Consider the following 25728-nt stretch of genomic DNA (forward strand, 5'->3'; position numbering starts at 1 on the left):
CAATATCGTTTATATTGATATAGTCTATGTGGCGTTACAATCATACTTGTAGATCCACCAGTTCACTTTTCTCTTCTCCCAGTTTGTCTGCACAACTTCACACTGCCCCGCTTCTCTCCCTCACCGCTTCACTCGTAAATCATGCAGGAAGAGACAGCAGGGCTTTCAAATTATGCCGACGGCAGGCGCATTTTCCACCTACTCCACCGTTCTGCACCGTCTACTTTTTAATTTTCTTTAAAAAAAAATTTTGCACCGTTTGCCGTCTCCATTTCCAGCGCCATGTGGATGCACGTGGCAATATTTACCTTCTTTCAATCTGAGCCATTTGATTGGTTCACGACTGCCATGTGACTGTTCATATCGTCTGCTGCTTTGGTCTCGGTCATAAGGCGCCTGCTACTTTGGCATGTCCCCCTGCTACTCCAAAACAATTTGAAAGCCCCAAGAGTACCTGGCTGTTGGTTTGTACCGTAAGTCACGTGACCTTAATAGCGGAAGTGGGTTTTTTCATGTGTTCGTGATTCAGCCCATAGATGCCGCATTGAGTGGGTGGGCCCATTGCTGTGATACGTCAGCACATATATTTAGTCTGTTTACATGTTTTGTTATTTGCACAGAGTACTAGATGTACAGGAGTACACACAGATGAAGTCTACTTCACTGCAGACTTGCTTTTTAAAGAATAAGTCATCCGTTTGCTATTTTTGCTCTCTATCTTTTCTGTTTACATTTTAATAGCACAGCTGTGAGTCTTTTGTTATGGAACCATAACCATAGGTTAAAAAAAGCATTAATTTATTTGAGAAGCATTATTATTTAAATATGCCAGTAGTTTATTTTTGAGCAGTTTCTCATGTACATCTACAGCTGAATGTTAATAAAAGTGGCCGTGTGACATTTGGGACATGTAGATTTGACTCAAAGTACCTTTTTGTTTATACCTTTCGGGAAGAAAAAATATCGAGATATATATTGTATATCGCCATTCAGCTTAAAAATATCGAGATATTCTTTTTGGTCCATATCGCCCAGCCCTATCTCTTTCCTGTCTGCTCTTCACTGCTGCACTATCAAAATAAACACAAAAATGCCTTTATTGAACATTAAACGTCAGGTTAAATTAATGGTTGTAACTAAATGTCTTTAAAATATAGTTGTAAAAAATACAATACAATACAATAGGCCTGGTAGGCTTTACAGAGTTTTTCTTGCAGCTGTTTTTTCTCTTGTTCTCTGAACTTGATGAAACTCTAAGGATGTTCTCAAATGTTGATTTTAAATTTACGGCCCAGGTCTTTAGTATCTCGTTTATGCCCATCTGGAAAACCTTTCCCTTTTTATATAACAAAATGCTTTGCAAAAATACTCAAACCTGTCAGCATTGTGGTTTTGATGTGTGCAGTCCAGTTGTGTCTGTTTGTGTATGCTTTGCGTCAGGCTTCAGGCTGTGTAAAAGCTGGGCTGGGGCCAGCAGCCAGCCAGGAGGACAGACGAGGAAGCAGATGGATCTGTTTGGACTTAACCCTTCCCACGCCACTTCATCCTCTGGGCCTCGCCAAACCTGCACGTCTCTCTGCAGAGCAGAAGGCAGGGAGAGGAGTGGCTGACTGTGGGTGTGCGTGGAGTTTGGGGGATGGGATGCACACTGATGCTAGTACCGCCAAGCAGAGAAGATGGATACAAACCAGAGAGAAAGCGAGACTGTTCCTTTGCAGAGTTTTACTTACACAGTTTGTGTGTCCTGAGCTGTGCTAACACATGGCTCCTGCCTCCATGTCGGTCCTGTGCTGTCTCCCTCCAGCTCTTTCCCCTCTGGTGCACTCTGCACTCTGCTGTCTGCTTTCTCAGCCAAACCAGCACTCAGCTCGTTTGTCTTGGGACTGTTTTGCCTTTTCTGGGATATAAAAATCATCACAACTTGTGAGATTCACTAGCTCTCTGCCGACTGTTTTAGTCACCTAAGCTCCTACTTTATTCCTCAGGCTGTCTTTCATTGATAGCAATTTCACCTGCAAATAATTCATATGCCAACACTTCCATATTAAAATCCATTTGCCGCAGACAGGCCATCTCCTACCATCACCTACTGCACACTTGACCTGCTCAGCACTTGCACACAGGAGTATGTACTTAAAGTGCTTTCAGTGTGACCATGCTGCACAGCCAGTTGGATAGCCTGTTCAATCTAAGAGTGTAAGCACAGAAGATTTGCATATTATGTTACAATTTGTAGACTTTGCCACAGTTACTCCCCAGTCTACATTTATAGTACGCCTTCAATACAAATACTGTTAAAAAAGTAAAATAAAAAGCAGGGATCTACTGAACTGCACAAAACATGTTATGCTTTTTCTTTGTATTAATACCTAAGCAAGTAGATGGTTTTCTTTGTTCCTAGATTAAACATACAGAAAATATTATCAATTCAAGTCCTCATAATTTTGATTACTCACTATCTCTCTTTAGACTGGTAACAGATATCAATGTTATATTCAGTAACTTACCAGGGTTTAGGGTTCAGTATTGTGTGTATATATACATACACTACAATATAAATTTGATTTTTAGCTTTGTTTACTGCTGCATATGTGAAATTAACTGAAAAATAAACATAATTTCTGAAATAATGTTCATTTTCTTTTAGTTCCTTAAACTCTCCCACCAACAACATAGTTATATAGATCTTCGTATCTTGTCCTTTTCACTATTCATGACTCCACAATTGAAGCAGGAAGCACTTTCTTTAATTTTGCCACCCCATAGTGTTTAGAATGTGAAATCACATCAAAATATGAGCATGTATGCCCTCTGTTTTAGGTGTTTCAGAGTCACAGATTTGATGAAGGAATGTGAGGTTCTGGTTTAATGGCAAATCAATGGTTGCTGAGTAAAGTTTCTGGAAGACGCGCTCCCTGCTCTCTCTGTTAACCAGCAGACTGTGAATAGAAAACCCCAGGGGAAGATCAATACCACGTCCGCCTGTTGATAAGGAGGGAAGCTCTCTGTGTGAAAGAGATGCTTTTCTTGTAGGCTACGTGCTTGTATTATATCTAAAAACATGCCACCAACCCCTTTTCTTGTGTTGGAGTGGTTGGGCAGGTTGGTCGACTTTGTTTTTTGCCTGCTAAGCCGTGCCACAGGTTTCAAAGGATGACATGCAGTTTACCTGAGTCTTATCCTTGTTTCTCCATAACATACTAGCTTTTCTTCTCCAAAGGAGCACATGTGTTAACAATAGCTTTAGTACCCCTTTCCAGTCCTTCCAACTATGTGTCTATTGCCACCACCACAGCAACCAATAGGCTGAGCAACACTGTGTCCTCCCCACCTCCTCCCCTTTGTTATCTACCAACAGAAGTGAGAGCTGAGTATGGCATGGGGGTGGGTGGTGGGACAGACATCTGTGGTCCTCTTCAGCCCTTCCTTCACTGACTCGGTGTTATTGTTCTCAGAGATGTAGATAACCATAACAGAATGAGAGCAGGAGAGCCACAGTCAACTAGAAAAAGGGGTGGAGCACTGAGGGGGCAGTTTTTGTTTAAAAGCTATCAAGTCTATGGTGGGTGTGTGTGCATATGTGTGCGTGTGTTGGGGGGTGGCATGGTCTACAAGGGCCTTACCTCTGATCTCACAAGATGCATACACTATCAGAAAATTGATAAAACACAAATTAATGTGTACTTATTTCTTTGAATCTCTGTGAGAGTCTACTGCATTTTTCCCTATTTAACGGCTATGCTAGCGTCTCTCCTCTGCTCACTGTTTCACTGTGTGCATGAGTGGAGCAGTCAGCCTAAGCTGCTGGTTCTATCAGAACATTTTTATGTTTTGCTAGCGTATGATTTATCCACAGTCAGTGAAACACTGCTACACGATGTTTCAGTTCTGGGTTTGAGAAAAATGACTGAGAGGTCATCAAGATCAACATCTTTTGTGTTGTCTCCAAATAAGACTAGTTCTTGTTGCTTTCATTGAGGGTTTTTGTTTTTTAAAATACTGTAACCGAATATATTAAGCAGATCTGTGGGTTTGAAGTTTTGCCTCATCAGACAGGTTTCATTGCATGGGACCTCAGGAGACGACCTTTCAGTCTTAGACTTAAAAATTAGTGTGTGTGTATGTGTGGTAGTGTTAAGAGATGCCTGCCAGGCTCGTACACTGCCTGTGATGGACAGTATTTACCAGCTTTGAGACCACTTCTCTTCTTTGGCCTCAGAGAATTTCAGATTTTTTTTTTTTTTTTTTTTCTTTTGAGAAGAAACCCCTCCATGCCTCCAGGTTGGCGAAAATGAAGCGGTGTATGTTGATGTCCTGGGATTTTTACAGACCTAGAGGACCAATATGATTTATACTCTTGTTATTTGGCACTGTTTTTTATATTATTATTTCTCGTGTGCTCTTTCTGTGTGTTTGTCTACCTGCCTGGCTTTTGAGATCTGATAGCAAGACTGGAAATATGTAGAAGTGAATAAAGGAGGAGGACATAGAAATCTTAGGCGTATCACATGGCATACTTAACATTTCCATGTGTTTGGCTGGGAGCCATGAATGGGGGAAAAAAGTGGATTATTTTATTTAAATTTGTTGGTTTGATTTTTTCCGGCAATGTATTCCTTTTCCACTTCATTATTCAACATTTGCTCTAGTTGTGAGGGTTATATTTAGAAGTGTTGTTGGGGAAACCAACACCCTGTTTATCAAAGATAGTCGATGGCTTATTCCTTTAGTTTTAATGAACTGCAGCTCAGGCCATCTAAGACATTATTTACAGAAAGTCTTGATCTTAATCCCTCCTGTCCTGTCCTGCCACCTTTTCTCTGGGCCCATACTTAAGTTACCTCATTATTCTCCATCTCCTTCAGTCTCTTAGTTTTGGCAAGCATCCCTGGTGTTCATAATAAAAAGTAATATTTTTGGCCATTAAAATGTGCATCATTATCATTTGCTTTCATGAAATGCCTTCTTAGTATAGCTTCAGTTCTTTTTTGTTTTTGTCTTTTCTTTAATTTTATTTATGGCATCCTAAATGTATCCTGGCCTTTGAAACTAGTAAATCACTGTAAACACAAAATTTTGTTCAGTCTTATTTTTAAAAAAATATCTACAAAAATCAATTTTTATTTATTTGTCATTGAAGTATTGTGCATTAAATGATGAAACACTAAAAAGACGGTCAAAATATAGAAACACTTTCTAATTCAAGGCTTTGGTCTCTGCTGTGAGTCTACGTAGTCCATTTTAGTGTTTAGTGGACGCCAGACACCATGATTTTTATTTCTCACCGATATTCCCATTGACCCATACTTTACCTCTGATTGGCTCTTGCTGTGACATTTTTTGTCTTACTCTAACCATCTAACCCTAACCTAACCAAGCTGTGAGGACTGGCCAGTTAGAGGTGAAGCTGGGGCTGGACTTAATAGATCATGCAAAGTACACAGTGATTAGTCTGCTGAGAAGGCTTTATGCTGATTAAAATGATTTAACAGATGTTACATTTACAAAAGCTACAAACTGACTTATGTTTGATCTTTAAGTACATTTACATTCTGTATGTATTTAAAGCAAATTTGTTAAAGCCTGTTCTCAGCCACAGATTGTTTTGTTTGGGTTTTTTTTTTCTTTTCATGGCCAGAAGGGAGAGTGACTCACTCATCCACCCTCACATTGAGAGGGTTTGTGTGTTTGTGAGGAGCTAGTGCCTTGTGTGTATGTATGTGACAGTGATGTGTTCAGATAAGACATCAGAGGTGTGGTTACTGTCTATTTTCTGTCCTCCACCTTTATCTGTTGCTCCTGGCCCCATCACAAAGCTTACTCAGCCGCAGAATGTGTCCAGTTGTAGGTTTTTGCTTTGTCAGTCAGCAATAACCTGCATTGTACCCTCTAATTGTAAATGAGATGGAAAATACTAAAATAATGTAAAATATCATTTTCATTAAAAAATGATTTAGGCCATTATTTTAGGAGGGTGACGATATGTATGTGCAAAGCTTATAATGGAAATTCTTGGAAATGCAGAAGATGGCCATGCCTTTGCAACTCCATACTTCTATACCATGTATTCTGCACAGGGTGGTGTTTGTATATTGGCAAATGATGTACACAAAACCTCTTTTCTCTCTCTCTGTGTGTGTGTGTGTGTGTGTGCGTGCGTGCGTGTGTGTGTGCGTGCGTGCGCGCGCGAGTGTGTGTGTGCAACCATAATTGGTACACAGGTACATCTTAGGCCCCCGACGGGAATTAACATTTGTGCACCTATAACACCTTATTACATCCTATCATCTTTATTTCATGATAATCTCTAATTTATGTCCATAAAAGTTGAATTATGAATGATAAGCCTTCATCACATTGCCTGGCAGCCACCTAACAACGAGCATAAATGACCTTTTTTTTTTTTTTTTAAAGCATGTAAACAACATCTATCCCCCCCCCCCTTTTTTTTTCTTTTCATTTTTCTCAATGTGATTAAGTACTATATATCTCTTTGCCAATAGCACAAGCAGCCCAAACAGTACAGTAGCATGGGCATCATACTAGTAATATAAATTCAGGTTTAATCCCACAGTGAAAATAGCTTGTAGTGTTTATCTTGGAGTAATGGTTTTTGAAAACCACAACACACACACACACACACACACACACACACACACACACACACACACACACACACACACACACACACACACACACACACACACACACACACCATAAGGTTGCTCCCCCAAATTTTCTTAGGATTTTCTGGATTAATGCACATGTTTGGAATAACAAATGGCCACTAGCGAATGGCGGTACATTTTTATAAAAAGATTTTGTTTGATTGGCTGGTTGGTTCTGTTTTTTGTTGTTATTTATTCCTCTGTTTGTGTCAGGGAAACAAAGATATCTTGATTCTAAAAATAACAGCGCAGTTTTAAGATCTTTCAGCTCCTCAATGCGCCATCTTTAAATACTCAGTCACTTCACAGTAGATGTGACACAACAGACAAACACCGGCCACTGCCATCAATGAATGCCATCTGATTTACCAAAGCCTTCATCAGCTGAGACCAATTTTTCATCTCTAGTTTGTATAGGTGATGTTATTGTATCATCTTTAGTACTGGTTGATTTTGGCTTTAGTGCTTTTGCATGATGATGTACACGCTTTCTTCTAAATAAAATATCATAAAAGACAATCCCAAAAGAAAAAGCGTTGCGTTGCAGACTATTATGTTGATTTCAAGTGGTTTGTTTTCTGTAGGTAGCAGTTTAATGTTCATGTGGTGTTTGTATGCCAATGTGTGGAAATACAAATGTAAAGGCACAGCTTTTGCACCAGTTTGTATCTGTGTTGGCGTTAAAAACAACAACAAAATGGCAGCATTGCAAAGCTTATGATGTACACTTGTTATGACTGTGCCTCAAAGGAGTTGATTAAAATCTATGGTGAGTTTGAAGCACTCCTTTGTCATCCCTAAGTTTTTTTTTGTTTTTTTTTAACTGACAGAATTGTTAAAAAAAAAAAAAAGTATTCATTTGCCAGACAGGGCTAAGGGCATTTAGTTGTAAATATAGAATAATCTTGCCAAAGCAGCAAGAAGAGGTTTTGTTTTTAAAGTAAGCTCTTGTGACAGAAAACATAATGATACACTGCTTCAAAACACTGAACTGGTATTGCTGGTACAGAACTTACTATGTGTCAACTATGTGATTAATCACTAAATTGTGTAAATGTGTTATCAAATGAATGTGAATGGTGGTAAATACAGTCTGTGTGCTTGTAGTTTGATTCATGTTAAAATAGTGAAGTACAGCTGTTTGCTATTGGTTTGGTCAGATTGTAGAAGCATAAACGTGTGTTTGTCGTAAAAACAGTGTTTTTATTTTCACTTTATTTTTAGATTGTCTTTAATTTAGGGAAGTCATCACATCACAGCTTTGATTCTGTATCTCTTGCGGTCTCCTGATTTCCTCATTTAAAAAAAAAAAAAATGTGATTCACAACTCCAGCTTCTAATGACATGCAATTGTAGTTTGATGAAGAAATTTCATTTTGAAGGATGGATTTCTGCTGCTATTCTGTCAGTAGTTATAAATGCAGCTGAAAGTGTCCTCTGATGTGGCTGAATGCCAGAATTGGAACAGTAAATTATTCTGCTCATGCCTGTCACACACAGTAAAAAAAAAAAAAAACCAGGAAGGAAATTTATGCTCTCACATAAATAAACAAGTGCCTTGACAGATGTGGAAATGGATGGATCTATGCACCATTTCCAGGAAACGATAAAGACAGAATTTATTTTTTAACCATTAGGGCTGCACCTTGTCCTTATAATGGAAAATATTCTGCTGTCTGGGTTCACTGGGTTTGAAACTAGTTAAAGGCAATTTTAAGTTATTTTAAGTTTTTTCTTCCCACATTGTTTTGATTATCCTTGCCATATTTGGTAAAGAACGCTGGGAATACTTATTCTACTTATAGTCAAGTCTATTATTTCACCAATAACATGTTTGACCCAGAGCCAGCCCTGAACTTCCTGGGGCCTCTAAGCAAAATTCTACTAAGAGGCCCTCCTGTCTGACCTGTGAGCCATGCAAAACATTTGCCATTGCCACACAGTCACACCTGACACCACACTGCTCCCAATACGTTCCCCCTTCCTTCAGAACAGTTTGCTCCATCTCTTGATCTAAGAATAAGTAGACCTATTTTGAACTGAATGAAGTATAAATATGGTCAATATTTATTGAATCTTAGATTTTTTTTTATAGAAATTTAAGGAATATTAAGGAGAATAGATATATTAATGAATGCTAAATTTCAAAATGTAACAGAGCTTTTGCTGCCCTTTGGTATTTACTTGTATTCTGGATCTGTTATATTGGAACTGGAAAGCACAAGTTTCTTTAGTGCCCTTTTCTGAGCTGCAGTTCCAAATCACCACTGCCCATTGAGGTTTATAAAATGTAGTCTGATAAGTAGTGGCATTTGACTCTGACTTTTACAAAATGATGCGCAGACCAAGAGATGCAGTGCAAGCTATCAACATTACCTTAACATTACCATTGCTGCAATCAGACAAAGGCGGGAACAGAACTTTTACTTATTGCTGCTGCTTTTTTCCCCACATTTCACTCCTATTTGTGTTTTGTTTCTTCTCATACACAACAGGATAGGTTTGGTACATCAAGTAGGTTGTAAACCTTGATGTGATTCTTCCTGTTTGCCGGGTGCTGCTGAATTTGTGTACTAAGTGTAGTTGGATGCTCTCTTGCCATTGTTTCTTGCGTTCTGATGGATCAAATCTTCTGCACAGCAGTCTTATTTATTTCACATTTGGCACAGCATTCACTTGGACTCAAGGATGAACTAGTTCGATTTTGGTCATCAAAGATCAATGTCAGTGCTCCTTTATGTCTGGCACATTCTTGTGAAGACATGTCCGGTCAGATTTAAGGATGAATTGATCGGTTTTAGTGATCTAAGGTCAAGGTCACTATGACCTCACAAAATATTTTTGGACATAAGTCAATAAGTCATACAATAATTGTTACAACATTTGACACAAATGTCTTTAAACAGATATAATGAATTGAGCAAAAGATAAAATCATCACCAAAAACACTTCCATGGCCATCATTCAATGCCATAACTCAGGAGTATGTGATCATATTTCACATTTTCAGGTACTAAAATTGACACTAATCTTTGGTGCCCACTTGTGTTGATTGTATACGTTCTCTGTGCCGTTGTGTTATGGTTCAGATTTGCAGTTTCTTTGCAGTAACATCTATATTTGAAGTGTTGTCTACTATCACGGAGTTCTGTCTGAATCAAATGTATGTGAAACATATACAAGGAATTTGAATCCTTTTGTGATTTTTACTTTCACCACTGAAAAAATCAATTGCAGTGGATCTAAAAGTAAAGTCTGTATTGTTAATGATGAAAAAAATCAAGTTTGTATCTGATTTACATTTGCTCAGTGTAATGATGTGAAGTAGCTACATGTTACATAATACTTTTTGTAGTGTTTTTTAACTTTTAACAACAGTCATAATATTACTGAGAGCTGAATGATGGGATTCCCCTGTGTATATATAACACAATACAAACACCTACATGTCTTCTGTAATCTGCAGTTCCTGTTGTATTCATATTGTAACATTTTAATGATGGTTTGTAAGAGAAGTTCCAGGATTATCGTGTCAAAGGACAGTGGCTAAATGTTACGTATATTCTGCTGTTATGAGTTTTGTGTTTCATGATGTTTACAGTTCATTTACTCAGGTTGTATTTAGATTGCCTTCCAGTTAGATTACAAAGGCTGTGATACTGGGTGGGTTGATGACAGCACATACCTTTTTAGTAATTTTATTATTTAAGATAAACATCTGATTTACAGCAAAACTAGGAACTAAATCAAAGGTTGCTCACAACAGCTGATCCTTCTTAAAAAAATATAGAAAGACCGACTGCACTACACTGCCCAAAGTATTCACTCGTCCATCCAAATCATTGAATTTAGGTGTTCCAATCACTTCCATGGCCACAGATGTATAAAAACAAGTACCTAGGCATGCAGACTGCTTCTAGAAGCGTTTGTAAAAGAATGGGTCGCTCTCAGGATATCAGTGAATTCCAGTGTGGTACTGTGCAACAAGTCCAGAAATTTCCTCACTACTAAATATTCACAGTCAAAAAGTGGAAGCGATTCGGAATGACAGCAACTCAGCCCCCCAGTCAGTAGACCCCAAAATGCAGGACTCACAGGCAAACTGAACTTAAAGGGTGATTTATTGAGATGAATGACAAAGAATGCATATAACTGGGCTGGTCAGGTACCAGAACTAAACACAACTAAAGGGCAGGGTGACACACAGGGATCACTGACGACGACGCAACAAAGAACAGAGAAAAACTGAGGGCTTAAATACACACACACTAGGTAATCATGGCAAGTGGAAACGGCAGGGAAAAAAACAGGTGCAACAAATGAAACCAATAACACAGGGCAAGCAAAACTAAACACAAAGTACAGGGAACACGAGACTATCAAAATAAAACAGGAAGTAACCCAACATGGTACAGGCAGAATAAACACCACGGAGGACTGACACACAGAGAGAACTAAACAGGGATCAAGACATGGGGAACCAGACAAAGAGAAACACAGACATGGGACAGAAACACAGACTAGTCACAACACTGGGAATAATACTCAATACAAAAACACAGGAGGCCAGGGACATGACTAAAAAGGACAAAATAGAGACAAGAACACAGACACAGGGGAGACAGGGGCAAAGGGAACTAGGAAATCAAAATTTAAACAAATAACACAGGAACTAAGATGAATGATCAAAACCAAACAAGCTAGGAACATAACAGAACTCAGTGAAGACAGAACCTATAAGAATAAAACACAAAACGCTGGGCATGCGGCCCAGGACCATGACGGGCAATCCGATGGACAAGTCTGGGTTTAGCGGTCAGGAGAACAGTACTTGTCTGACTGCAGTGTGCCAAGTGTAAAGTTTGTTGGAGGGGGGATTATGGTGTGGGGTTGTTTTTCAGGAGTTGGGCTCAGCTCTTAGTTCCAGTGAAAGGAATGCTTAATGCTCCCAACTTTGTTGGAACAGTTTGGAGATGGCCCCTTCCTGTTTCAACATTACTGCACAGCAGTGCACAAAGCAAGGACCATAAAGACATGGATGAGGAAGTTTGGTGTAGAAGAACTTGGCTGGCCTGCTGAGTCCTGATCTCAACCTGATAGAACACCTTTGGGATGAATTAGAGTGGAGACTGCGAGTCAGCCCTTCTTGTCCAACAGTGTCTGACCTCACAAATGCACTTCTGGAGGAATGGTCAAATATTCCCATAAACACTCTCCTAAACCTTTCGGAAATCCTTCCTAGAGGAGTTGAAGCTGTTAGGGTGGGCCAACATCAGATTAAACCATATGGATTAAGAATGGGATGTCACTCAGTTTCATATGTGTGTGGAGGCAGACGAGCAAATACTTTTGGCAATGTGTTAAGCAGACTTCAGTTAAAGGTAGACATCTGAAACTGTTACGTAGATCACACACTGTTGTATATTTCATGAACCTGTTTTGTCTGTCCTCTAGTTTTGAGTGATATAGACTGCTGGAACTAAAAAGGCTGCAATAAATAATAGAAAGTGTATTTTCTTCTTTCTTTCTCTCCCTGAGTTACATTGTCTTAGCTCAGAGCAAGGTGAAATGCAAAATTTTGGCATTTGCAACATAGTTGCCACCACTGTGTCATTAATAAACAAGGCAAAGCTGCTAGTCAGTTTCTTCAGTCATGTGTTGGTTTGTGCATTTCCTCCCACACAACTGAGTTCATTGAGTTCAGCCAAGGTGCGAGTATCACACAGTTACACCAGCTCATTGTTTTTCTTTCAGACCAGTTAAGCTCCAGTTTCATCATTGGGTTGCCTTTTTTTTTTTTTTTCCTGCAGAAATGTTTATGACCTCATGCTCAGTTCACCTGTACCCCAGTTGGCACTGGATTCTCCAACTTTCCAGGGCTGTGCCTCCTGCAGCCAACACTGAAGCTACAGAGAAATGAGGTCCTACATAGCAGTGGAAAAAATCCTCAGCACCTGTCACAGATGCCTGTGACAATGTTATACCAGCAGTGCTTTCTCTATTTGCATCTCTGTTTGTCTGTCGTGTGTAACTCTTATTTAGCAGGCAGAGCTGCATAATCCACCCAGGTTTTAATATTGTGATTTTTTTTTTTAAATTTTTTTTAATCACTCCACAGTTAGGAGTTTTCCTGATTCAAATTGAGCTTTTGGGGGGCAGCTGACCATACACACAAACAGGACTGATGTGCATGTACTTAATGCAAAGAGTCTGTGTTACCCTATTTAACAGAAGTATGCATTTTTCTGTTATTTTTGGACATTTCATTAACAAAAATGTAATTTAAACTAAAGTAAATTAAATTTCTTACCAAAAAAAATATCTTAAAAAGCAAAGCCAAAATCCTTCATTATCTTTAGTAATAAGGGATTTTGGCAGTGTCTCATATCTGGTGGTTTTGTTGTTGCTGTAGTAGGATCAAACTGACATTACTCCAAATTGGAGGGGCTACAGCTGATAACATCAATAGCTGCATAATGTCTTTACAGGACTCTGTATTGTGGCCATTTCTTATATATAGACAATTTGGTGCCCTTTATTTATTTGCTTAAGTGATCATCTTGGTTGCTATTTGCTGAGAAATTTAGACAATTATTGAGTGTCTGTACATGATATCTAGCACTGAAAAACAAAAGGAAAACACAGGAAAACAAAACAGGATTCTCTTCTAAGTAGAGGTTTATATGTTGAGAGATATGACTCAACACATGCACAAACGTTGCTTCAAGGATAGAAAAAAATATCAACATTCAGAAAGGATATGAAAGCAAGTGCAAAGCATTTATTTAAAAGCAGAGACGAAGACAGTCTCATCCTGTGCATGAATAATAGTTATTTATCTTTTGGATCTTGCCCATCAGAAAGCACCACTGATGTAGGACTACTCGTTATCCAATTCTCGTCTCATATTTTTCTAGCATTGTGTGCTCTGTTATAGATGAAGAAATACTGTGTACACACTCTGTTCCTGGTCAACTAGCTGAAAGCCAACTCCAGGGGAGATTTCTTGCTGTTCCAAATCACAAGTATTGATGGCACAGTGCTTTTGGTAATCCTCAAATATATACAAGTAGTTTGATACCTGTGTCCCCTGATCTATGCCTTTCTATAATTTTGTTGGTTTGCAGAGAATTTGTTGGACTTAATAGATTGGTTTTTGCCCCAACTTGCTGTGCAGTTTGTGAGACCTTTTATACATTAGAGTTTGCCTTTCAAAACTATTTTGGATTATTTCAGTTTGGCACAAGTGGACTAGAACCATTTTCTATTTCAGAGATAACTGGGACAAGCAGGATGCACCTGACCAAAGTTTGGAGTACCTTATCTAGCATATTTTCATTTTAATATTTGATAAATTTTCAAAAATTCTAAAAGCACATTTCCACTTTGTCATCATGGGTTATTGTGTGTAGGTTGAGGTGCAAAAGATTTAGTTTTATACTTTAAAAAAATAAATCTACAATGCAGTGGGCGAAAGGCCAAGGTGTCTTGAGTAATTTCTGAATGTAACAGTAAATTGTGAAAATATACTGCATTCTAGTAAATGCAAAAGGCATTCATAGGTGTCAGATAACGTCAGTAAAAGTCACTTCTTGTATGCACAGGAAGTTAAAAAAAGAAAAACATTACTTTGCACTAGTGGGGTAAAAGTGGATAGCACATCTGTCTTTGTGAGGGCGAGTTTTATAACTTGGGAGTGAATACATTTGCCAAAAGTGAGGACATACTGGCCGGCCCTTCCTGTCTGACACACCTTTGAAGGACTGTCTAAGAGTTAAGACTTGATTTGAGGGGTGAGGTTAGAACTATGTCTACCTGTGATGTTTAAGGTTAGCGTAAGGACCAAGGGAATGCATTATGTGGATGAGGGTCCTCGCAAAGCTAGGAGTACAGATGTGTTTGTGTATGTGTGAGTAAGCGAGTGGGTGGATGGATGGAGGAGCTGGGGGGGAGGGGTGGCGTGTCCTAATGGAGCTGGATCTGTACGTGATCAGGAATGAGATGAGGCAGATCTGCTCCTCACCTGTCCTGCAGAGAGGGGTAACACACACACACACACACACACACACACACACACACACACACACACACACACACACAAACTTGCACACATATACACAGTGTATCAAGGCAAGCCTGCCCTGAGTGCTGGTGGGATAATCTGATGAATCTCCCTAGCAGCATGTGTGCCCACCTGTTAGTACAGCCCCTCGTTCCCACTTCAATCACTACCACATTACTGAGGAGGGGAATAGTGTGTGTATTTGTGGCTGCGTGTCCAAGTGTGATTCTATGAATGTAAAGCCACCTAACGGTTTACTGGATAGGACAGTGATAGGCATTGCTGATTAAAGCTCATACATTCAGAGGTTTGTGTTTTTGTTCTCAAACATAGATGGGCATTTTTGTGTTAGGGAAACCAATAGAAACTTCCAGGCCTTTGCATTGCTCTGTATGAAAATAACATCACCAGCCAAAACTTTGTGCTGTATTTCATCACACATACTACTATTTAACCAGCCACTCTATTGAGCCCCAGAAATAATTTTCTGAACCGCACCTAGGACTTTTTACTCTTGTTGGCAGGGTTTTGAATGCTTCCAGCCCCCCAGCAGTTGTATAAATTAATCATCATGGTAGCCGGTAAGAATGGCTGACAGCTGTTGAGTATAGACTAACTGATTTCAGAGTGGGTGCCAGTATTTTCAGTTCTTGAAAACTTTCTGACTGGGCTGCTTGTCACTTGTCAAACAGCTTTCATTTTTTGGCTTCCCTGAACATGAGTGTGTGTGGGTCCGCTTATGTCCAGGTGTAAATTTTGCCATCAAATGGCCCGTTCAAGGCTCTATGCGGCATCCGCTTGTGTGCTTTTTTTTATTATTATTATTTTTTTTTTTAGGGGTCTCGTCTTCAAGACGCCACACTACAATGCACCAACTGCACATACATCCTCTAGCGGGATTTGAAAAATGTGTAACAGGAATGACTACTAGTCTGTGGTGTCCGCAGCTGTCCATGTCTACATCCGAAACAGAGTATAGTCCCTGCCTGAGGCGCGAGGAATTGAGCAGTGATGTGTGTAACAAAACAAGCACTGAGCTGAAAATTACGAAGCGCTGAAACTATTGAGTGAGGTGCTGAATAATGAAGAACAAATGAGATGAAGCAGTGTCCTCTTGTGTGGTTACTGAAGCTTCTAACTGGGTGTCGCTGGGCAGACGTAGCGAGCAGTCATTGGTCTCCTGCACTTCCCCTCTATCGCTCAGTGGTTTTCACACTGCAGAAACGTGAGCCTGAATAAATTGTCGCACGCTCACAGATTATCTTCCCAGGATGTTATTTTGTGCAGGGAGGATGTTTGAAATGCCAGTCACAGGCATACTGCAACCTCCCCCATCTCCTTTCAAGCACACTGTCTCTTTCAGTGTACTGTTGAGAAGCAGTGGAAGAGTGCAGTCTAGAGCTCGGTGTGGCTTTTTTTGTTTTGTTTTTGTTTTGTTTTTTTAGGGGAGTTTTTTTTTTTTTTTTTTTTTGAAGTGTGTGAGTGTGCTGGCACACAACTATGACAGTGTGGCGTAACAAGGCAACACGTGAGCTGTTCTCACAGGGAGACTTTATGGAGAGGCTGATTTACAGCACAGCTATTCACACCATTCTGCTTGTTCCTCCAAACCATCCCCTCTGTCTTTGTCAGTGAGCATCTTCCTCTTTATCTTCTTTCAGTCCCTTTCTAGTCCTTTCTTCACAGCTCCACTCCTGTCCCCCACCCCACCCCTGAATCTTTTTTTTTTTTTTTTTTTTTTTAAAAAGTACCCAGCCTCCCCAGCTAACAGGGGAGATTTCAGGCATAGAGGGGAGGGAGTGCGAGCTCAGCCGAGGCATTGACAGAGTAGTGAGGCACAGCAGGGGTGTGAGCAGCTAAATATAGAGTGGCTCTTTGGAGCGGTGATGATGTCACAGGCCGTGGAAGCAAAGAGAGAAAAACAGGGAAAAGGAAAAACTGCAAGACTTAGAGAGGCTGCACTCACTCAGTACAGGTTGCTAGTCGTGGCCTGGCTCTCCTGCAGTTCAGCTAAAGCCATATGCAAAGAGCTCTGTTTAGAATAATACTCTAATAGCCTCAAATGGACTACTACATTATCTATAGCTAGATAATTAATTGAAAATATTTTTCTTTGAAATGCCTTTAGTGGCCTTCCTGTGGCAGTTAAGCAATGAACGTTTAATGACAGCAGGTACCTTGTTTTATCCTTGAGTGTATGCAGGGAAAAAATAATTCTGTCATGTTGACTTTTCATTCGCAGTAGAAATGCTAAATTTATCATAATTTTGTTGCTTTAGTGTTCCTTATAAAAATGGATGATAAATTGTTTGGGGACTGGGCAGTCCTGCTTGTTTGTCTTGCACAGCAGGAAGAGATGTGAAAAAGCTTTTAAATAATTTACATAAAGACCCAAAATTGTTCAAGCCGGCAGTCGAAGTGTGTGTGTTAGGGGGTAGAGGAAATTGCATTTGGTGGTGTGGTTGCTCCAAAATTTGCACTAAAATAGTTTTTGACTTTGATCTTTCACTGCAAAAGAAATGGAAGTTGTGTGTTTCTAGTGTGTTGCATTTGTCTGTTTGTATTGTTTGTTTGTTCCGATAATAGTTCTCTTGTGGCAAAGTAATTCTTGAAAAAGAGATTCAAATTTCAGTTGTTTTTTAACCTGACTAGAAGCAAGAATGCATATAAATAATGATAAAAGCAAACTAGAGGCCGTCTTTGCAGACCAGTGAGCACTCAGTGTTCACGGCTCAGACCACATTCAAATCTTATGTCCTCCTTTTGATTGTAACTGCACGCCTGTAAAGTTTTGGGACTGCATCTGTTGACAAAATGTACTCAAAACCACTGCTGTGGTAGTTCTCGCTACAACATGTGCCTATAGGCTCACACTTAGCCCTCATCTCTCTCACCCACAGACTCACAAGGTGAAAACAATATCCGCTGTGCTATCAAAGCTGGTAATAAAGATGACGTTTATATGGAGGGTGACAGTTAAACACACACACACCCCCCCCCCTCCTGATCTGTCTCATCAGGAAGCATACTTTTGTTGCGCAGTGCTAATATGTGATTTTTCTCACCTGATTATCAAGAGGATTACAAGGAAATGTGGAAGACAGTTTGATGTAGTGCACGCACAAATACAACTCTGCTTCTTTTCCCCTTCTAGGACTGTAATATAATGTTGTTTAGTGCTGTGTACAAGGCAGATGAGAAGCAGGTGACTGAAATTTACAGTTAAGGTGTGTTAAAGTGAGAGGAGTGGAGGGAAGGGTTTTCCAGTAATCCAGCACAGCCTCTTTATCAGTGTTAGCTTTTGCCAGGTCGGGCCCAGTGAGGGTTTTATTGCAATGCGGCAGCTGCAGCACAAAGCCGAGGCCTATTCCTATTGATCGCTTAGCCTGATGGATTCTTAAGTACAGAAGGTAGGCTAGCCTAGTTGTAGTTGTCTGACATCATCCGCATTGAGTCGAACTGCTCGTGCTTTCAGAAAATCACTAATGCATGTCTGCCAGCAGCAGGTGATTTGAGGTGGGGGTGGAGGGACGTGGCAACTGAAAGGTTAAATTTGAAAGCGAGACGTACAGTTGAGATTGAAAGGAAGTAAATGACGTGGTGAAGCTGAGCACGGCTGAACTGGACTATGCACTGGACCTTTTGTGTTGGTAAACAGGCAAGCTGTAAAAGTGTAAAACTGTCCCTCTTTATGACCCGTCTTTAAACTAATGCGGGTCTGCTTTCCTCTCTGTTGTTCTCACCATCTCTCTCTGTTGCCGTTCACCTAGCAACATGCTTTAGTGCAAAGTTATCCAGGCCAAATAACAGCATTTTTTTAAAGCCACATACACGCTAGAAGCGATTTGCGGCGACCAGAGAAAAGAGAAAATTAATGATATTTGGCGATTTCAATCGCCTATGAGCGAAATAATTGCTGGTGACATGAAGTGGGCTGGAGCTGAGATAAACTTTCAGCTGAGCGAATGAAGAGGCTACCAGTGAGAGTGAAGAATACCACTGATTGACATTTGACCTGCTAGTAAATACATTATAGGCTCACCTAGGCAACCAGAGCCTGGAAGATCCAGACGCGACCAGCTGGCAGCTTCAGAGCGATGCGCGACGAGTGTATCGCTTCCAGTGTGTATGAGGCTTTAGGACTTGCAACAGCTTGGCTTTGAAAACTGTGGTTGCCACTCTTTAAAGGAAGATTTGGAAATGTCCAAAATAGGTGTTGTCTTCGCCCTTGACCTAAATATAACAATTAGTTTTACTCTGTTATTAAACTAGAAAGTATTCAAATGATTCTTCTTTTTTTTTCCCCAGTCATGTTAGAGCATGCTCCAGGGAAACATTAGTCCCATATTGTTGTGTATGTGGGTGCACGTGCACATACACATGCCGCTCATGTGATCTGATGTAGTGTGGCTTTCTTGTATAGGTTGCTAGGCAACGTGCTGTAGAATTCTCAGTCATAATCTTTGATTTTAGCTCCGAGAGATGGAGAGGAGAGAGTGGAGGAGGAAGCAAGAATGAGCAAGTGTTTCACAGTGCACAGCTAAGCCCTCTGCAAAAACACATTCGGGTCCTTAACAAGCTGCAGTCCTGTTGCTGAAGCTGCATTGAATTAATGGTCGCTTTTATTATTTCCACACTTTCATTTCTTTGCAAAAGCTGTTTTTTTTTTTTTTTTGTTGTTGTTGTTGTTGTTTTTTTGTATCTCATACATGTGATTAAGTTGGTTGTTTGTTTTTGTTTTTTTTTTAGGTGTGAATGTATAATGCATAACAATGTTGAATTTGGCTATCCTCATGCTGCTTATGTGAAGAAAACCAGTCATACCTTGTTATGGAATTGGAAGTGGGAATATTCATCAAGAAAGTAAACTGTTTTCAAGCCATTTGTTGTGGCCTCAGCTTCTCTGGGTGTACTACAGGGTAAAAGGTACAAGTGCAGCATGAAGAAATAAATATATATAAATGAATATATACTCATCATATACTCATAAGACTAACACTTGGCTTTTATATTAAGTTGTAGACAGGTTGTTGCATTTAGTCGCAGGTGTCATGACACAAAGGTGAGAAGGTGATTTTGAAGTTGTTTAGCTCAGTGGATATGGCATTTTGTGTGTTGTAGTATGACTTTTCACATCATGATCTCTGCTAGGAATAAATGCACTCAAGCAGATCAATAACAGTATCCTCCTACATCACATATCAGGTTGGTCCCAGTCACACATTTTGATTAACCAAGAATTTCCATGAAATGTCTGCTCCCACTCCATATCATTGCAGTATTATTCTACCTTGTTTACAGTGGTTTCTTTTGTAACTTGACACACTTCTTGTATTAAAGCATTGTGGTCACACTACATTCAACACCTAATGCTATTCAGTTCCACTTTCTCAGAGTTTAAATGTGTTATCTGTCATAGTTACTCTGTAACTATTATACTAATATTTATCACAGGTCCTAACGTCTACAGTTGAATGCTTATTATCTAAATGAGCAGGAAAACAAACTTGAGAAGCAGTGAGATGGATATGGAGGGCTGTCTTAAAGCAGGCTACACATAAACATGAAAAGACGCAAGGCCAAAACTGATGTTTTCCAAGAAAAGACAGAAAAGGGTTGAGGGGGGGCACAGAAGTAGTGTGCGTGTACGCTGATGAGCTAGCTAGCACCCAGGCTGAAATGAAAAGCTTTTGTGTGCTTAATAAGAGCACTGGCAGCAGTCCAGCAGCTCTGGCTAGTGTAGGATTAGGCTTGGACAATCAGGACTGCAGGATCAAAACAAGGGGCAGGAACACCAGGGTCATTCTGCTTGCTAGGATACCATCTGCCCTGCTTGCCTGCCTGCCGCAGTCAGGGGGAGGGGAAAGAAAAGGGAGAGAGAGAGCAGTAAGAGACAGTGGAGTGGGGGAAGGGCAGACCAGAGCTCCACAGGCAACAACAACATTGAGGCAGAGCTAGGCAGCTCTGAATGCAGCTTGGCTTTGCTGTCCCCGGTTTAGTATGCACTGCTCTATTTGCATGTGCACAGACACAAAATACATGCCTATGCGCCAGTATCAGCTGTGCATGTTTACAGGCAGTAAAGAGAATCTGTCTGCCGTACATTAACTTGCACAGTAACAATAATAACGTTGATGTGTCACCTATCTTGAAGAAGTTTGAGAAAGGACTATAAAATTATTTAAGATTTGCCTTTTTTTAAATTTCTAAAAATTCTGGCTAGTATTAGATCATGAGAATAAATGTGAGAGCTGCCATTATCAGTTTAAAAGTTGATATTTTTCAGTTTACATACATACAGGTTTTGCTCGCTCATAATTGCAGTACCACGACTTCCAACGGACATATTTTGCAAGCTTGTGAATGCGCTTGTTTCCTTTTTTTGTACCACCTCATTACTGGCAACAAAAAAAAAAAGATGCTTCATAAAGGGAAATAACATAATGGTATAAATATGGACAAATGTTCTTGTCTTATAATTCACAGACTGAGATGGAGGGGTCTCTTAAATAACTGAGCCGATTACTAAGGCTCTCCCGAGATCTAGTTTAATATTCCAACTAAATCATGCTGTCAAAAAAGCTGCTGCCTTCATTATATGATGACTACAGAAACTGGAGCAGACTAAACAATGCTTATCTTTCTCACTCTTAGGTTTTTCTGTTTTCCTCATTTCTTCTTACCTCTTTAAATGGCCTTATGCCTTCCTTTGCTCTCCAGTCACAGACACATTTCCTGCAGGATTTATGAGACACACACGCACACACTCTCTCTCTCTCTCTCTCTCTCTCTCTCTCTCTCTCTCTCTCTCTCTCTCTCTCTCTCTCTCTCTCTCTCTCTCTCTCTCTCTCTCTCTCTCTCTCTCTCTCTTTCACATACACTAAGAAACAGAGAGCTGGGAGTAGGAGTGGTTCAGTCCCCCCTTTGTGTTTGTGGGGAATGGATTTGTCCAGCAGCATTGTATTGTGCTTGGCCTGCACATAGAGTTGTTAAGAGGGGGAACTCTGCATGGCTCCTACCCTCTACATGAACTCAGATCTCGAGGTTTGCACACTGCAAAGTATGTCCTATAGATCTCAGCACAAATATATGGATTATTTTTAAATTGATGGACATCATTTGGTTGGTTTGAGATTGTCATAATAGAGGTGAAACGGCTAATAGAGGTTTGCTATAGTCCAGCAGCATTCAGTATGTGGGGGAGGGTTTTTTTTTTAATAATGGGGATGGTGTGACAGAGGACAGGAGACGGGCTAAGGTAGGGGGACAAGAGGACAGAGGGCTAAATTGAGGCTCAGGTTGGAAGAGATGGGAGGAGACATGGCTGATGTAATGTGAAACAATATCCATGCTTGGTGTAAATGCTTATGTACACCATTAGAGTGTGTGTGTGTATGTATGTGTGTGTGTGTGTGTGTGTGTGTGTGTATGTATGTGTGTGCGCGCATGTGTGTGTGTGTGTGTGTGTGTGTGTGTGTGTGTGTGTGTGTGTGTGTGTGTGTGTATGTATGTGTGTGCGCGTGTGTGCACATTAGTACTCAGGGCCAGCCTTCTGGCTCTCATCAATAATTCACCAGTCCTTTTAGTGCGTCTCCCCGCCTCCTTACATCACCTCCCCCATTTACCCCCTCTGTCCTCTTGTCTTTTCCTTAACCTCAACCCCCCACCCCCATCCCAACACCCCCTGGAAACACACACACACGCACACATACCACACTCTTCATAGCGCTTCATCCCTAGCCAAGATAGACTGCTGTCCATCTCCATACTTGCAGACATTTCTGTAGTTTATGTTATCAGGATTCATAATAGGGACATATCCCAAGATAATTAGCAATTTTGTGTTTGTTTGTTTGTGTGTGTGTGTGTGTGTGTGTGTGTGTGTGTGTGTGTGTGTGTGTGTGTGTGTGTGTGTGTGTGTGTGTGTGTAAGTAAGAGAGACAGGAAAAGAGCTAGTGGACAGAAATGTGTTCAGTGAGATGACGTAGTTGGTTGTTTTGGTTGCAGCCATTCTCTTGTGGATGGCAGTCTTACAGCTCTTTGGCAGAGCTCCCATGGCCGCATTTAACAGTGATGCAGCACAAAACAGAAAGGGAAAGAAGAGCGATGTGGGGGGGAGAGGAGACTTACTGTTCTCTTCATTACAGATTTGTTTATTTCAGTAACTGAGTTTTTGCAATTTTACTTCGTCTGTATGAATCTCTAGCAATGTAATTTTTTAAAAGCTAGTTAATCTTGTTTTCCAAAACATGCATTATAATATTTTACAGCGAAACTTAATAAAATATTTTGCAATGTAAATTCACTTACTACTCTGTCTTTATCGAATGGTGTTTCACAGTTTTACAAATAAGATATACAATACGTTGGTCTTAAAGCTATGTCAGCTACACGTAATGCAGCCTGTTTCCCCGAATGATAGCCCTCACCTCTGTGCTTACCACTTTTCCTTGTTCTCCTTGCCTTCCCTCTGTGCCTCTCAGTGAAGCGATTGCTCCCCCTCTCTTCTCCCAAACAGGCTGACCCAGCTCAGGCCCACATGCAGTGTGAAAACTGCTCCATTGTATTGGAAAATCTGTGGGAGGGACAAAAAGGAGGAGGAACAGGGTGCAGTGGTGGAGGTGATTAGGAAACCAGATCCATGGCTTGCCTTCAAAGGGAACTGGATCTCTCTGCAGTGCTTATTGATCAGCCAGGAATGTGGCTGGAGTCCTTGGTGTTGTCGTGAATTTCTAGCTGAGATATCGTGGAAAAACTCTCCTTCCCTAAATCTCGGCGCTAATCAGTTTCTTGTAAGACCGTGCTGGTACCGCAGCGTGCATTAGATACATGCTGGGTTATTATTGATATCTTTTTCCTGTGTGTTCAGACCATAAAGATTCACAACGTGAAATTTGTGCATCTGCTTGTCCAGCTTTCGGTATATTTCTCTTCAACGGTAAATTTAGGAAAATATGTTGCCTGGGCTTTCCAAAACAACATCATGTAGTGCAGAGATGAAAGTAGGCAATAACATTGTGGTAGCCATTGTATTATTTAACTCCCTATTTCCTGTCCTCTCATTTTCTTTTCCATCCTAGCGTTATCTACCCCCTTCTTGCTTTCCTTTTTTCCCTTCCCTCCCTCCCAGAGAGAAGGCACATGCAGAGCCAAGTAAACACTTTGATATGCGGAAGGAATCTCTCCCACCCCCTTCTCTTTCTCTCTGACTCTCTCCTCACAGCCTATGTAGGTCATCATGACTCACTCCTTTATGCTTCAAAAGCCGGATCCCTGCTCAGTTCAGCTCTATCTTGAGCCCTCTCACGTTTATCGTTGTGTAAGAGAAGTGTGTTTGACAGAGTGTGCAGGCAGGAGCGTTGCAGATGGCCATTCTAAGTTTGAAATTGTTTTTCTGTCGTCTTTTTTTTTTTTTTTTTTTAAATCTCCAGTGTCATCAGTGTTGATTCTCTTGTGTTGTTATTTTCTCATTTACCCATCTTGACTTTTTTTTTTTTTTCCTGCACCATAGTGGGAAAAATATGCAAGTGTGTATAAAAACACCCAATCCTGGTTGCCTCTGTTCTTGTCTGTACAATGCATTGACTGTGACCTAGATGCAGAATCCATCAGCTGCAGCAAGCAGATTTAGTATTGCATCAGAAATAAAATGCTTAGGCCTATTTGCTGATTTAAGTTAGCTGTCACAGTGATAGTTTAACATTGTTGTGTCTGTCTTTGTGTTCTTTAATGCCAGGTTTCACCTTTTTTATTTATACTATTTAACCATCTATGTACCTTCAGGGCATACTGTATTACATTAATATTGCATATTTTTGCTTTTTTTTTTTTTTTTTAAATCCCAGATCCACTGAGGACATGCGTGACTATGTTAACAATCCATTAGGGTCAAATCTAGGCCAGTGCACACTGCACATCTGTTGGTGGCTGATTGCTTTTGCTAGTCCTCCAGCCTGCTACCTGTTGGCTGGATAGCTCACTATTTGTGTGAGCTTATGGGTTTCATCCTTGTGAAGGATTGTTTAGCCTTGTTATGGTAAGGAGGGAAGCCCTTTCTTCTGTGGTCCTTGCACTCATGCATATCTGCATATGAATGCTGCCTTCTGCTTCGAAGCTCTGACACTGAAGAACTCTCCATGTTAAGCACAGGGGTCTCTCGATGTTTATGCATACACATACGTCTGTATTATCCAAAACATACTCTAAAGTTTTTATTTGAAGATAGCAGATGATACTAAAAAGTTTATTTGTCTAGATTAAATACTCTTAAAATTGGGTCTGATCTTCATTTAAGGCACAATTGTAAACCCTCGTTGTGCAAGTCTCACAATCAGCTACAGGAAATGTCTGAGGTTGCTACTTCATAGGAGCATCTACATGTTGCTAAATTCAAAACTTCACCTCCACACCTACCCTGAGTGATTAAGTAATGTATTAAATAAAGACATGAAAAGTGCATCTGCATGTGTTAACAGTGTAGTCAGATTGAATCTTTATATGACATAAAATATAGAATGAAAATTAAAAAAAAAAAATCTCTGTAGTTCAAAAGCATTAACTAATGCTTTTTTGCAACTGTGTGTTACCTGTATAAACTCATTAGTTGTATTGATACAGGTCCATGACCTGGTGTGTGTGTGTGTGTGTGTGTGTGTGTGTGTGTGTGTGTGTGTGAGAGAGAGAGAGAGAGAGAGAGAGAGAGACACAGTTGAAAGGGTATAGCGAAGCTGCTAGGGGCTGCGGAGGTGTTCACTAGTGAGAGCTTGGCTTTGATGACTACTCACGCTCTTGACCCAGTTCCTGAAAGGCCTTAGCGTGTCACATGTGTGTCCTTTGTCCTCCAATCTCCAGGGCTGCTTTCATATTGGCTAGACCTTGGATGGGAAGAAAAGAGCGTACAGGGGCTTTTTTGATGAGTCATTCAACCGAACAAAACCAGGAGGAGGGGTGAAGAGAAAAAATACAATACTCTGCAACCCTGGTCCCCCCCTGCAGTGC

General features: G+C 40.4%; 1 protein-coding gene across 1 annotated transcript in view; it reads left to right on the forward strand.

Annotated features, from left to right (window-relative positions):
• The window catches only part of ankrd11 (ankyrin repeat domain 11), a 113262-nt gene that overhangs the window by 36797 nt on the left and 50737 nt on the right, over positions 1-25728 (forward strand). The gene's annotated exons all lie outside the window — the stretch shown is intronic.

Source organism: Archocentrus centrarchus, chromosome 3 (genome assembly GCF_007364275.1).
Source record: "Archocentrus centrarchus isolate MPI-CPG fArcCen1 chromosome 3, fArcCen1, whole genome shotgun sequence".
NCBI lineage: Eukaryota > Metazoa > Chordata > Actinopteri > Cichliformes > Cichlidae > Archocentrus > Archocentrus centrarchus.